The 16,013-nt window shown below is 40.9% G+C and overlaps 1 long non-coding RNA gene across 1 annotated transcript in view; it reads right to left on the bottom strand.

The window, feature by feature from the left end:
• Positions 1–8,211: 8,211 nt before the first annotated feature.
• Positions 8,212–16,013, bottom strand: part of LOC125961836 (uncharacterized) — a 170,877-nt gene continuing 163,075 nt past the window's right edge. The window contains exon 3 of the long non-coding RNA XR_007472906.1: positions 8,212–8,460. This is a non-coding gene — a long non-coding RNA (uncharacterized LOC125961836). The remainder of the gene's footprint in view (positions 8,461–16,013) is intronic.

The raw sequence follows: 16,013 nt of genomic DNA, 5'->3' as shown, positions 1-16,013 counted from the left end.
TCTTCGTGTATTTTGGTTTTACCTTATTCAGGGCAAATATGTTAAAGATTTTTGTATCTTCCCTCTCTTTATCATAAAATGTCCCTTTTCATATCTAGTAACTTTTTTGTTTGTTTTAAAGTCTATTTTTTCTGGTATTAGTATAGCCACTTCAGCAATGTTTACAGTTGCTATTTGCATGATGTATATTTTTTCATCCTTTTACTTTGTACACATTAGACTTTTGAATCCAAGCAGTGTCTCCTATAGAAAACATTCCTTAATACCCAGTTCGACAATATCTGCCTTTTGATTGTATTGTTTAATTCATTTACATTTAGTTTTTATTATTGATATGGTAGGATTTATTTATGTCTATCATTTTACCTTTGGTTTTCTACACGTCTCATGTTTTTGCTTTTTTGTTATTGTTCCTCCATTTTCCTTTTATAGTAAGTAGATATTTCCTACTCTAACATGTAATTCCTTTAATGATTTTTAACCACATTGTTTGAGTAATGGCTGCACTAGGGCTTATGGAATACATCTCAGAATCTCTTCAGATTTTTACTAGGTTCATTCCAGATAGAAACAGAAACTGTACTTTTATAGAGCTGTATGCCTTCCCCTCTTTTTTGTTTTTATTACATTTATATATGTTACATACTTAACAACATATTATTATAATAATTACTTCTCACAAACTTATTTTTTCAAAGAGCTTAGAGAAGAAAGTTGAGCAAATAAATATTTTTGAGTTTGTCGGGTTAATCTATTTACCATTTCTGGTTCTCTTCCTTTCTTCCTGCAGATTCAGCTTATGATCTACTGTCATTTTTATTCTAACACAGCTTTGTTCTCACTGCCTTCGTTGTGCCATATCATCAAATATATGATTTTTTTTATGTTATATAGAGAACAATCCAAATATAGTCATATTGTTTAGGCACTTACTTTTTAAATTAGTTAAGAGAAGAAAGGAGAAGAAATTTGAAATTACAGTATCTTTTATAATTCCCTACACAACTGCTCTAGTCAGCATTCTTTGTTTTGTTTGTATGGCTTGAGTTACTGTCTGCTATCATTTGAAGAACTTCCACTAGTATTGCTTGTGAAGCCCGTCTGCTAACAATGAACTCACTCAGTTTCTGTTTCTGTTTCTGAGTTATGGTGAAGTATTGATGATAAGTTGTGGAGTGGTAGGAAAAACTAAAATGCGATGTGCTGTATGATGTATGTTTCACTGAAGTGTCTTGGTCAAATTCTAATGATTTATGATAGAAATCACATAAAGCAAGCATCACAATTCTCCAGGAATGTTCTGTAGAATGCTAATGTTAATGATGAATATGTGATCCCAAATCTTTCACTTGTATTGACCTTATCTCAATAATTCTTCTCCCAACAATGCCATAACTAGAGTTGAGTTCTAAAGTGTACCTTCCTCTTTTCCAATAGAAATGGTCCCACAATTTCAGAAAGTTCTCAAAGGTGAAAAAGTGCACACGGCGTTTATCACGTTTGCAAATGCCAATGAAAATGCTAAGGTAACACTGTCCAAAAGGCAATATTCTTCTGTGAGGGCACCCAACTTTAAACAAATACACATATTCTAAATACAGCTTAGATCTGTGACACGTTTTGGCCAATGAAGTGTGAGCAGACATGATGGCCTTCAATGAGCAGCAGAGGCCTTAAATGGGCTTGTGCAGTTGGGCTCACCTCTTATGTTTCAGTGAACTTTGTGAGAAGACAGGGCCTGGGAGCTGCGGCCTCACAGTTGGGCTCCAGAGGAACATGTGTGTTACAGACCTCAAACTGACCCAAAACACGGAGCAAAACCAGCCATCTAGAGGTCTAAAAGAGAGCCACTGCAGCTAGCCAATAGGTCCAAGAAAAATAAATTCTTGTTTATGGAACTGAGTTTTGGGTCGATTTGTTCCAAAGCATTATCAGAGCAAGAGCTGACTAACACAACATCCTCCAAATCATTGTTATGTAAATGGATGCCACCATGCCTACAAGTAAGGCAATTGTGTACTCAAAATGTGAGAGTCCTTGAACTCTTGGTGCCTCTCCAACACAATGTACATGGCTAAATTTCCACAAATAAGTTCACTAATATACCACAAAGATCTCCCTAAGCTTTTATTAAATGTAATGCAAAGTTCTTTCTTTTCATTTTCTGCTTCTACATAGTTAAAATGCTTTTATCAATGTAAAATGGCTCTTACCTTTTGGCTTCTGTCGTGAGAGTCTTTTGAACTCTGAAACACTGTAGGATATCACCTATAAATGGAATCTAAAACATACAACAATTGAACGAATATAACAAAAAAGAAGGAGAGTCACCGATATAGAGAACAAACTAATGGTTGCCAGTGCGGAGGGGGAGGAGGGGGCAATACAGGGGTGGGGAAGTGAGAGATGTAAACTACTGGGTGTACGACAGGCTCAAGGATGTATTGTACAACACAGGGAATATAGCCAATATTTTGTAATAACTGTAAATGTAAAGTAACCTTTAAAAAGGATATAAAATTTTTTTAAAAAAGAAATTCATACTTAAAATTCGAAACAATTTAAATGTCCATCAACAGGAAAATGCACATATAAATTATTGGATTTCCCTACATGGGAATCCTACGTAGCGAGGAAAGTACATGAACTAGACAGATCTTTACGTGTCAGCATGGATGAACCTAGCAAAGATAACACTAAATAAAGCAAGTAACAAGAGAAAACAAAATAGAATACGATATGCAGTTTAAGAGTACTTAAACATGTAGCCTACATAGAAAGACATCCATGCCAGTGATGGAGACCAAGTTCAGAAGAGTGGTTACCCAGGGTCAGCTGGGGAGTGGCTGTGCTGGGGAAAGTGGTCACACCAGAGACTCTTCAACAGGAATGGTAATGTTTCACTTCACACGCTGGCTGGAGGACGGAGGAGTGTCTGCGATGTTATAATGTGAGCACGCTGCATGTAAAACCCATTGCTGACCACACCTAGGGGAACTGATGCGTGGGAGCTGGTAGTGGGTGGAGCCATCCAGAAGGTGGTGGTAGAAGAGGAACGTTGTACACGTAACGCCTAAGGCCTGACCAGAGGACGATCACTGCTCTAGAAACTGGACACAAATCCAACTTCTACGGCCAATCTTAGAAGACAAACTGAGGCATATTTAAAATTTTAACACTTTATGTGCGCAAAAATACATTCAATTCAGGCAGCACAAAGCGGAAGAGGTGAGGAGCACTCCAGCCACAGGAGCTGCAGAGATGTTTATTTTAAAAGGGCAGAAGCAAAGCAAGGAAACGAGTGATTTGCTATGGCTTTAACGCCTAGTTGGTGGTTTGTGACTGGGTGTCCTCAGCGGTGTTCGTCACCCTGAGGCGCTGACAGGCTTAGATTTTGGTTGGTTTAAGTAGGCGGCCGCATCGCTAGAGCCACCGCAGGCTAACGGCCTCCTTGCAGGGTTAATTTACTAACACCAATTGTCTGAGTCCTTCCTCTTACTCAGTCACTTCACTTCCTACGCCTCACTTTCTCTTCTCTAAAGTGGATATTCAGTAGTAAATTCTCTGTGGAGGTGTCAGGACAAAACAAAGTGATTATTAGGAACCACGATCATGTCCTGAATGCACGGAACACGTCACCGTTTGCCAACCACTGTGTCAAGTCAGCAGAAACGACAGAAATTAAGAGCTCTCCGCAGAAATTCACACACCCGTGCACCAGGTAAGGGACCACAGGCAGACGTTCACTCAGCCTTTCCTGCGTGCCTCAAGGAGTTCACGCTCTCTCCTGGGCGGGGCGAGCAGAGACACTTTGAGGGAGTTTAACTACTTTTAAAATGCGCTGATACAACCATGTCTCACTTTTGTTTGGATCAGTCAGCAAACGCTTTTTGGAAACCCCAAATTCTCCACACCTCCTACCTTTTGCGCTGCCGTAGTCTCGAAGCTGCCGACACCGCTCCTCAAGCCGCGTCGTCAGGGGAGGCGGGTCTGCGTGCGGACGCACGGCGAGCGCGCAGAAGTCTTCGAGCCCCGCCCCCACGGGCCCGCCCGGAGGCTTAAACCGCAACCCCGCGGCTCGGGAGGCAGTTGATGCCCGCGCCAACACCAGGCCGCGTGTGGGCTCCGGACCGCGGCATGGAGGGCCCGGCCTAGCTGGGGCCCGTGGCACTATGTCTTCGGGCCGCGGCCGCCGGGCGGTGGGCGCCCGAGGGGCCGGGAGGCGAGCCGGAACCCACAGGCGTGTGTGGGCATCCTGTCTGCAGCCAGCGTCCCCGAGGCCGCGCTCAGGCCATGATCACTCGGTGAAGCTGCGCCCGGACAGCACGGCCGACTCCTTCTCGCGCTCTGAGGACCTGTGCGCGCTGCAGGACTCAGTGCCTCTGCCCTCCGTGTGGGCTTCCCTGAGGGAGGGCCTGCTGGACTTAACGCCGACTGCCTCCGCGGGTAGACTGGGCGCCGCTCCTGAGCACCCTCTGCCCCTGATCTGTATCCAGAGCTTCTTCCAGCCACGGCTTGTCGAGACAGGTTTGTACTTCCCGCTTCCAGGGGCCCTCGTGTGGGCGCTGAGAAGCGGGGTTTTAAATGGTTAAAGGTGGAGGGTGGGCACTAGAATCGGTGCCCAGTGCCCGGGTGTGCGTGCACTAGACGGGGCGTGCGGCCTAGGACTCCTGCCAGCTCGGTGACCCTGGCCGAGTGCCTTAAGGCTTCAAGGTCTCAGTGTTCTCATCTGTAGCATGGGCGTAACAGGACCCAGCCTCCGTGGCGGTTACAAGGATGCACTGTGTTAATGCTTCTAGACTCTACAAAGTAGAACACTTAGCACAGTTTGGAGCATTGTTAATTGTTGCACAGATGTTACCTGGTCTGTTGAATGACTTTGCCTGGTACACACCAAAGCGGTTAGGAAATGGATATATCCCAGCTTCATTTCCTTTCCATTCAAACAGGGCTCAGGAAAACAAAAATTTTTTTCAATAGGTGTATCATATATAGTGGAAAGAGCACCGGTGTGAAGGCAGCTTAGGGTGTGAATTCCAGAGCTTATGCTCTCTGTGGCCTGGACAGGTTTCTTTTGCACTACAATCCACACACTTGTAAAATGACATTAAAAACCACTCTTTCTGTGGGTTCTTAGAATTTAGCAGGTTATGTGTGTAAAGTATCCTGGCACTTGAATGAGTTGTCAGAACCAAGGGCTGCTGGAGACCATGCTTCTGCCCCTTCTTCTGGGCAGCAAGTAAACACAAGCACAGGAGTCAGTGCTCTGGAAGAAGTGAGTTCTGCTGCTACAGAGCACAGAATCTCTTTTTTCTTTGATTTAATTTTTATTCTATATTGGAGGATAGTTGATTTACAATATTGTGTTAGTTTCAGGTGTACAGTAAAGTGATTCAGTTATACATATATCCATTCCTTTTCAGATTCTTTCAGATTCCCGTACACTTTGTTACAGGATATGGAGTAGAGGTCCCTGTGCTACGCAGTAGGTCCTTGTTGATTATTTTATATATAGTCGTGTGTATATGTTAATGCAAACTCCTAATGTATCCCTCCCCGCCATCTTTCCCCTTTGCAGAGCACAGAAACTTGGAAGGGCAAGTTCAGGGTAGGATTCCTGGAGGAAGTGCCGTCCTTTCTAAGGATATGTAGAAGCTCCTGGGGTGGCAGGAGAGAGCAGTGTGTGTTGAAGTTTGAGAAATGTAAGAAAATATGGCAAAACTAATGTACAGGACTGGAACTCAGGGTTTGGGAAAGAAATGAGAGTCGATACTGAAAACTTAGTGGGGCCCAACAGAAAGGCGCCTTGTTTGTCCTGTCAGAAGTTTGGATGTTTATCCTGAAGGCTGCGGGAAACACCAAAGAACAGTGAAATGGAATTCTGGTTTAGAGGCTCACTTGGACCTCCATGTGGAAGGCAGTTGATTGGGTGCAGGGTGAATTGTAATCTAAGGGTCCCACTTAAGTTATAAAAGGTGGGACCGGGTTTTGCAGATCTGAGAGAGAATGGGTGAGGCCTGGTGACCAGTTAGAAAAGGGAGGGCAGCAAGCGTGGGTGACAGTTTACAGCTGCATCTTTTTGAGAGATACAGAGCACAGTAGAAAGGGATTGGGGGTGGCGAGAGGATCTTACTTCATCTTCAGTGCTTTAGAGGGGCCTGGTAGATAGGTCTGGGCCCAAGGTACAGATGTGGGCTTTTGGGAGGACAGGTGTTTGAAGGCATGGTAGAGACTTAGGTTATCCACAAGAATATCCAAAGAATCATAGGTCTGAGAGTTTTTTTAAGTGGGTATATTTGAGGATGTTTATAAGCTGAGAGAAAGTAGCCAACAGAGGAAGGGTGTAAAGATCTAGGAGAGGAAGTGATTGTTCATTTGTTTTTGAAAGCTGAATACTTATCGTGTGCCTGGCCCTTTTCTTAGATCTGGGGTTCACACCATCTGTTATCTCTTCTGCAAGGACAGTTGAATTCATGCCCCGGTGAACAGAAGTCAGATATTCTTTGCATCCCATTCAGGTGTAAGAACTGTTTTGTACCTCTGAAGGGAAGCAAGCTCTATCCTTTGGTCACCTGCTGATGATAATAGCATTGGCTGAGACCTGACCATTTACAACGAAGGCACTTGTGTAGGTAATAAGTTCCAGGAGGGCCCAAACTGAGTATGTCTGTTTCAGCATTTAGCATGGTTTAGCATCTGAGAGGCCGGTACATTATTGGCATATAGTAGACTTAAAAATGAATATTTGTGGATTGTCTGAATGAGTGGATGTGTGTGATTCACATCCTATTTGCAGGTCCTATGCCCTGCAATGGATTTTCAGTGTCAGGTTGTGAAAGTATTTATGACGGGGATTGGCATTGTTCCCTATCTAATGGATAAAGATTACACATGAAAGGACTTTACACTGACATCCTAAAAGCCTCATAGGAATTACTTAACAAAAAAATAAAATTGGATTCTGTATAATTTCTAATTTGTAAGCTGGCCAGAACACTGGTATTTCAGCCAGTCCTCTGGTAGTTCCGATGACGTCCCCATGATCACCCAGGCATAATCAGAATGGCTTTAGGATTTGGGAGCCAAAATGTTCCTCAGTATTTACGGCTTTGCTCGTCCATTTAAGAAAATGGACTATTGAAAAAATAGCTTCAGACACAATATGGCATTTTATGATTTAGCATGAAATCTGAGAAATATAGAGGTTATCGGAAGCCTGCAGTGGTAACGTTCCCTCTGCTATTGAAGTTATTGTCTTTAAACAAAGATTCTACATCACTAATGCTATATATATATATTTTATGATATTCAGGTTAATTTCCAATTCTAGGGAAGTAACTGGTTGGTTGGTATGAGAGATGGTGTGGCTTCCAAAGGTGAAAAGTATTATTTTGTTGTACTTTCTGGCTACCTAAGGATGGGAGAGGCCCAGGACACTGCAGTCAGTATATTATGTGGAGCAGGTTATATTGTGGTTTATTTATGAACTTTTACATGTTTATTTTCTTCTTTGCGGTATGCGGGCCTCTCACTGTTGCGGCCTCTCCCGTTGAGGAGCACAGGCTCCGGATGCGCAGGCTCAGCGGCCATGGCTCACGGGCCTAGCCACTCCGCGGCATGTGGGATCTTCCCGGACTGGGGCACGAACCCGTGTCCCCTGCATAGGCAGGCAGACTCTCAACCACTGTGCCACAAGGGAAGCCCACATGTTTATTTTCTATGCAAGTTTGTGTGCTCCTTTTTGAGTTTTGGTAGATAAGTGTTTTGTAACTTTGGAATACTTGGAGTTATATATATATATATTTTAATGTAGTAGTTAAAGCCGTGGAGAGTGTACTAGTCTACCTAGGTTCAAATTCTGGCTTTACCCTATGACTTCCCTGTGGCTTCCTCTGCTCACCTATTAAAAAGGAGGATAATAAGACTGCTGTGGTGAGTTATATACTAAGTGCTATTTAAGCATTTGCTATAATGATCATGTATACTCGAAGGCAAGGAACTTACCCCTTGATCGTCTCTGTATTCCTAGTGCTTAAGAATTCCTAGTGCTTTCCTAGTGCATTGTCTTAGGATAGAGATAGCTCAGTATAGTTCTTCTCACTATAAAGTACTGTTATGTTGAAAGTCTTTGCTTGTGTACGAAAAATCTATGACATATCTGCTGAGGACAAGGAAAGGAATAGTTTTAAAACTGCAATGGATAACAAAAGATTGTATGATGTAATGCCTTTATTATGTAATTATAAAACTAACAAATGATCATGGTAGAAAATTTGAAAAACTCCTAGACAAAAGAGAGATCAACAAAATTTGGAGTAACTTTCAGAGTGTAGAGTTGTCCATGAATATTAGTGCTTTCATATTTTCCAGGACTTTAAGTAGACTCTGCTTCTTAAGAGTCTATTCATGATATTTTACTTTAATGATGTTTTCATCATGGGGACACACACACACAGAAATCTGTTAAAAAAAAAAAGAAAGGCATGTAAATCACTGATGTTTCAGATAGCCACATGAAATAAAGTGAGAAAGGTCAACAAGCTGAAAGAATGTGGAGTAGCTTCTCCTTAATTGCTTACATAACTCTGATAATTACCTCTTTGTGGATAAAGTAATTAATGGGGAATCTAATTCAAGAAAAATGTATGAACTGCAAGCCTTCTCAAAGCCAAGTATTTCTTTCCACAAAAGGTTACTTTCCACGGCCATGCTTCCTTATTACCAGACAGGGAAAGAGTATTGTATGGCAAAGGATCTTCCTGAAGGAGGGTGCTTCCCACACTGATTGTCATAAATGACTTCGGAATTACTGTTGCTGTATTACCAAAATCTTAAACTAGGATATTTTTGACAAATGCGGTCCTTAGTTAATTTTTAGAGCTACAAACTGTCAGATGGCTCTGAAATAACAATTGTCTGGCTATTCTTCAGGGTGATCACAATATGGAAATGACCTTGAGGTATCACTAAAAAGCAGGAAGGTGTGAGTCTTCCTTTCGTGCCAGAGTGAAATGCGAGTTGGAGTTGGAGTTGGAAAAGAGGCCCACAACCAAGTGATAGAGAAGGAAATGTGAGGCCATTGGTGAAAAACCAGGTTGAAGTTAAGGTGAAGAGGCATGAGGAAATGGGCAACTGTTCCAGTATTACAAAGATCATCAAGAAGCATATCCATGAATGTGGTTTGTATTGCAATCTGCTGAAAAAGAGACAAATATCCTGGCCTAGTCTTCATGGAGATTATATTTTATTGATTCTGATAATAGATTATTGTTGAAAAGGGCCTCCTATAAATTATAACCATGCAAAGGCAGCAAGATAATTTATTTTTCTTTATATACGTGTTTCTCATTCCTACTCACTTCTCTCTTAGGGGAAGAGAAAATCACACACACAAAAAATTGTCAAGTCTCAGCTATTCCTTTTCAAAATAAGTTTTTTTGCAAATTCCAGTGGAGGCAATAGGTTAACTGTTAAGATTTGTAAGGCCGAAAAACTAGATTTTTACAAAGTGTAGCCAAATTCCATTCCATAAATAATAGCTTTGGAAAGAATATGTGGTGATGCAAAGTTGGAAAAAGCTGGTTTTCCTTCCGTGAATGGCTTCACTGTGTTGGGAGAAGAGGCAGAGAAGAAATCAAAGTAATTAAACATGGGGTGAGTTTTCCCGATAGGGGACTCTAGTGCTTTAAAATAGACTAGATAATCCTAGGGATAATCTGAGGGTAGAACAGACCAATGCCTCATTTCCAATCTGGTACCCTGGAAGAAAACAGTGTATTTCCTTTGAGGTCTTGAGAGGTTTTTCTTCTGCTTTGTTTTGGTTTTGGTTCATTTTGTAATCAACCTTATTAAGGTATCATTTACATACAATAAAATGCAGACATTTTTAGTCAACGGTTCAGTGACTTTTAATTAATGTATACATTTGTTTAACTACCACCCCCATAAAGATAGATAACAATTCTAAAACCCTAGAAAGTTTCCTCCTAGGCTTTTGCAAAAGTATCCCCATCTCCCACCCCAAGGCAACCACGGATCTGTTTTTTATCTTTAGAGATGACTTTTGCCCAGTTTAGAATCTCATGTAAGTTGAATAATACAGTGGGTGCCCTTTTGATCTGGCTTTACTTGCTCAGCATATGGTTTTTGAGATGCATTCATGTTGGGATGTTTTAAACCAGGACTTTAGCCTGGGTGGCTGATGTTGTCTGAAGGCACCTATAGGTACAGCTGAGTCTCTGGCATTGTCACTGTCTGTTCTTGGCTCAGTATTTTCAACTTTACTAAGAAGCACAAGGTTGAAGTAAGGAAGATCATTGTCAGTATAATGGAGGTGAAGTGGGTTCTGTTATATAATATTCTCAGCAAAAATTGACCTGCTTGGAATCATTGTGTTGATAATCGACAAGGATTCTCTTCCTCCAAAAGCCTTGATACTATATAAAACTTCTAAAGGACGCTGTCCTAGGACCCTTCTTTTAGTTTTCATATTTTGGGAAACATTTCTGGAAAATTCAAATGCTCGCAACCTGAAAGAAGCAATTATTCACCTGAAGCCTAACTCTGCTAAAGTTGAGTTGTCCGACCGTTACATGCTGATAGAACCCAAATAGCCTTGCAAAACAATGCTCTCTTATTGGATATAAGCATATAGATTGTTTAAGGTGTAGGTGTGTATGCAGTAAAGTGAAAAAACAAAGAATCTTTGAGTTTCCCTTGCTGTTTTTTTTTTATTTTGTCATTTAAGTTTCTATAGCGTATGCTAATAGTTCAGGGAAACCTCAGGTTAGTTTTAGGTCCACTCTTTACATAAATGTTGAAGTACTCCATACCCACCTTTTTTCTACCTTCCTTCTTTTCTTCCATCTTTCCTTTCTAACTTCTTATAATCCATTATACTTAATCCTGCATTTGCTGAGGTGGCAATTAGTGTAGGAAAATACTGTGAAATTTTGCTGTTCAGGATGCATGTTGACCAAATTCTATATTGAGAAAAGGTCTGAATTTACCCAGAGTAACCCTTTCTCAGAGTCTTTGAATAAACGCCATAGAAAGTGGGCTATATATAATATCCTGACAGGTATGTAGAACTCATAGCAATTGCCCTAAAGAGCTTACCTAGCGTAGATGCATATGAATGCATTTAATGATTGTTTTATTGGCAGCAGTGCCAACATACACAGTCTGTTTTGTTTTATATCATTCTCATTACCTGCTGTTTACCACTGTATACATTGCTAATGGCGTGGTTTCTATGGCTTGTGAATTTCACGGCCAAATAATATGTAATTTATTGCACAATTCAGTGTAGAAGATGGAGATTCCATAACTTTTCGTGAGCTCTTTGCCCCTTTGGAATGTATTACACTGAGATCAGGCAAAGTAATAAATTTATTTCAAATGTGCATGATAGCTAAACATCAATTAGGACTGATGGGCAATATTTCTTCTTCCAGCAACATAACAGTTTTTAAAGACTAAGCCATTGAACGTGGAGTCACTGAACATGGGACTCAGTTCACTGGGATCCTTCTTAGAAAAATAAAGGACAACTTGAATTGGATTTGTGTGGCTTATTCAAGTAGTAACTAATCAGCTACATCTTGGTGAACTTAATTTGTCACAGTCGTTTGGTATTTTATTAACTCTCTTCCCCTTCTTCCCCCGACTCTCACGAGAATGGATCATGAATATCTTAAAACATATTACGTCATCTTCCATCCCTGTTAATCTAACTACAAACGCACACTTTCCTTATCCAATGTAACTTACTGTCTTTTAGAGTGGCTGGGGTTTTAATTCTCTACAAAATTAAAACCAGCAAAGAGAAACATTTTCAAGGAGTCACCACATTGTAGCGCTTTAGAAAGAAAACTTTAGAATTAAGGGCAACTATATCATTTTATAGCTAAAGCACCTGAGGCCTAAAGTAGGAAGGTAACCATCAAGGTCAGGGAAGGGGTAGAAGATCAGGTTTCAAGCTGAGGAAGAGTCTACAGGGACTCAATCTGAGCAGGTCGGAAACTGAAAGGAGACCACAAATGTTCTGGGAATGCTGGCATCTGCCTCATGTGTGGGATTCAGACAGGGAGTGGGCCCGGGGGGAACTGCGCTTCTGCAGTAGGCAGAGAACTCCACTTCCTCTCCGGAAAGTGCCACTGACATCAGGGAGTTGAGGGGAAAGAGCAATGAATTCCAGTCCACCTGAGAAAGAAGGCCAGTTTGATTAACTCTGAATTTAGGCTTATTTCAGATACTTCTTGAGAAAGAACTTGGACAAGAGCAAGTCCCATGCAGCCTCTTTTAAATCCATGCCCAGTATTTTCTGGTGGAGCTGCTTAAATGCTCCAAGTGACTCTAGTATTTTAATTTCACTCTGTATTTAATCCGGACAGTTCTATGATTGACTATTTAATGGTCAAATGAGTAGGGTCACAAAAGAGTGTGAATGTATTTTACAGGATGAGGATGGGCGGAGTGGAGCAGTCTGGAATAGGATACCAATAAAAACGGATCTTGGTAAAGAAGAACGTCTATTAGAAATGGAGAGGAATTCGCAAGGAAATTAGTGCCTGACACCACGCCCGTCTCTCTGCAGGTTTAGAAGCTAGTTTCTAATTTTATTTTCATAGGAGATGTGCCTGTGATGAATTGTCTTTTACCTCCACACTATTTATCACATGGACATATTGTGAAGTTTGTGTGAGAGAAAGCAAGTATTAGAATGTGTCTTGCAAGGAGCTATAAACACTTCCTGGAACAATCTAGGATAGAAGGAAAAGGAAAAGGAAAGGAAGGTGGAAACAAAGGAGAAAGACAGCTAGTGATGCTGGAGTCTCTCGCTGGGATTTGTTGTATCTCGTTTTGAAACTAACTACAGAAAGTCAGAACTTGACTGATTGTTTCTTGATCACGGTTTGTTTTCAGTTTTGTTTTTTTCTTGCTCTCTCATCAGTTATTCCAGCCAGTGCCAAGTCATTTTCAGTTTCAGTAAGCATGCCTGTCTTGTTTCCATTTGCATTATTCATGCAAACGTTGATTGAACTGATGACCCCGAGTTATCACGGAAATAAGTGGATAAACCTAAATAAAATCTAACAGCACAAAAGAGTAATAATAAAATATATCAAAAATTAGAATGCATTAAAACAAATGGAAGAAGAAAAAGTAGTAAAAGAAATTTAAGATCTCAGCATTGCTTGAGAAGCAGTAAAAGAGCTAATAAGTCATGGTACATGTGTAACTGCTACTTGTGTGAAATTAACAAGCTAATGTAAGGGAAAATGGAATTTGAACAAATCTCAAAGGAAGAAATAAGAGCAAAAGGAACATAACAAGGTGGGACAAACAGTAAACAAGGAGTAAACGGTCTGTAAGAAAATACATTAACTGTAAATACTCAAATTAAAGGACAAGGATTATTGAAACAAACAAAAAACATAATTCTATGCCACCTACAAAAGACAAGAGTCAGATTGAAAAGGAAAGGATTCAAAAGTTATGTCATAACAACAATAAGTAAAATTGAAGAAGATTTTTTAATGTTAACATAGATTTCAAAGCAAAAAGTATCACTGGCGATAAGGCAGGATAATAAAACCCACTGTTACTTTACAAGGAATATATTATAAATCTAAACTTCAATGCAATATATGAAGGGAAATTCCAAAAATCTAAGTAGAAATAGAAAAATCTAAATTACCTAGATCAGAAACATAGAACCACAACAACAAATCAGCAGATTATAGGAGATCTGAATACCATCATGAAAAACTTTGGCCTAAATTTACATAAAACACCGCACCAACAATGATGGAATATATATATTACGCAGAAATTTTTAGGTGCACATGGCACATTTATAAAATTGACTATATTCTGGTTATAACACAAGACTCTGAATAAGCAAGAAATTTAAACCTATATAACCAATATTTTACCAAATAGTTGGATATTAAAAACATACTTCTGATCATTATGTAGGTCAAAGATAAAGTCGCAATGGGAATTAGAATTTTATTAATTCAATGATAATGAAAATACGCCATAACAAAACCTGTGGGTTGCAAATAAAGCTGTGGTCATAGAGAAGTTTATGTATTCCAGTTATACTCTCTAAATGTAAAAGGGAAAGGAATAAAGCAACTAGAAGATAACCTATCACCCTGAGGTAGGCAGCTCCTGAACTGTACCTGTTGGGGAAGGCAGGGCAGAACTTCAGGAGGCCAGCTGGGAGCACGGTGAACACCATGTCAGGAGCAGTCTCCAAGAAACAGAATTTAATGTACAAAGGGATGCCTAAAATATATTTAAGAGCTAGCACCCTGACCCCTCTTAAGGATGACTTGTGTTGCTGGGGAAAAAATAAGAAGTGCTCGATGTAGAAGGTGAATAGCTTTATAATTCCCAGGAGAATCTTGGTACCAGGACCACACAAGAAAGAACTTGGAGTCCCCATGGCTAATCCAGCAGAGAGAAAAGGAGGAACAGAGATGCGAGAGAAAATAAAGGGAACTCTTGGTGCAATTCGGTGCTGCTGCAGGCCCAAGTCCAGGTATGTGCTCTCTATCTCCACATCTTAAATAAAAGCCACCATGTTCCTCAGTCTTTCAGGTACTTAGAATTTCTCTTTAGAACCTGAAAATGGGGTCAGGTTTCCTGTCTGCATTGCTACAGTACAAAATAGAGGCAGGATGTTTGAAATAGTTCTCCATCTGGCAGAGGAGGCCTTGAAGCTGTGAGCCACTCACTGCACACCAGCAGGACATGAAGGATTCTTGAGCAGATCTGAAGCTTCTGGGAGCTACTGGGAGGCCTTTGAGGAGTTAAATCCCATAGTAAATACTGTACCTTCAATGGCCCCTTCTCCCTCTCTGTCCAGTCTTCCTCCACTCCCGTGGGGCCCAAAGGGGTTTAATGAGCACTCTTTGACTTGTACTTGGTGGTCCCAGAACTTGACGTGGGCTTGGAGACTTCCATGAAAAGTCTGCCTTCCATCTACTGGCTTGGGTTTCTTGGGCTCTCTGCTCCAGGCTAATCCCTTCAACCTGCTTTTTCCATTTCTGCCAATAATCCCCCTCTCCAGACCTTCCTAATGCTCTTCTGGGGCGGGAGGAGACTTACTGAGGGCAATGTTTATTTCTAGAGGGAGAGGTGACCACATGACTTCACAGTGGTCGTCCCCTTGATTATTCAGTTTCTGTCTAGATTAGTCGTGGGTGTTTGTGCACCCCAGCCTCACCCCCAGGAGGCTTTAGAACACTGTCCTTATCTCAGCACTGAGCCTCTCTCTAGCCTCCTTCCCTCTCTCTCCTTACCCATCTTTACCCATAGACTCGAGGCTTTCTGCACTTCTGATGAAGATAAGTACTTCACAGAACCTCTGCTACAGAACCAAACATATTGAAATGACTCTTTACGAAGATACTGAAACAACAGAAAAAGAATACATGACGATTGTTTCTCCTGAGGGTTCAGTTACCTAGGGGGCCTTTAGCAAACTTTGATAAATCTAACCTTTCCTTCCTTGGCAATAGTTGATCACACTGTGAGGAAAACAAGTTAGAGAATGGAAAAATAATATTTGGATTTCAACGAAATAATAAAGATGCAGGGGCTATCTTTGACTTTTGCAAGGTGAGAAGACAGTTTACATTTTGATTATTTGATGGCAGGAATCCCTTTTAAAACAGGGCCAGTCTGCATGATGCCTTTAAAAATCAACCTTTTCAAATATAGCCATAACCCCCACAAGATTTCTTGATTTCTCTGGGGTCAGATAAACCGTCACATTTCACAGTGGTGCCCTGTACATGAAAGTGATAAACATAACCTGGAAGCACAGCAGTGGCTAAAAATATGGAGCTGGTAGCCATTCGTTGAAATTATTTTTTGCTTTTAATTCATTGCATAAAATGCTAATGTCCAAATTAAGGCAGGTACATCTTACCAACCGTCAAGAGCTTCAACCCTGCTAACAGCTAAGTATGCACTTTTAAACCCTACTTTAACTG

The sequence above is a fragment of the Orcinus orca genome, chromosome 17 (assembly GCF_937001465.1).
Source record: "Orcinus orca chromosome 17, mOrcOrc1.1, whole genome shotgun sequence".
In the NCBI taxonomy this organism is placed as follows: Eukaryota; Metazoa; Chordata; class Mammalia; order Artiodactyla; family Delphinidae; genus Orcinus; species Orcinus orca.
This window is presented reverse-complemented; position numbering and strand designations above follow the sequence as displayed.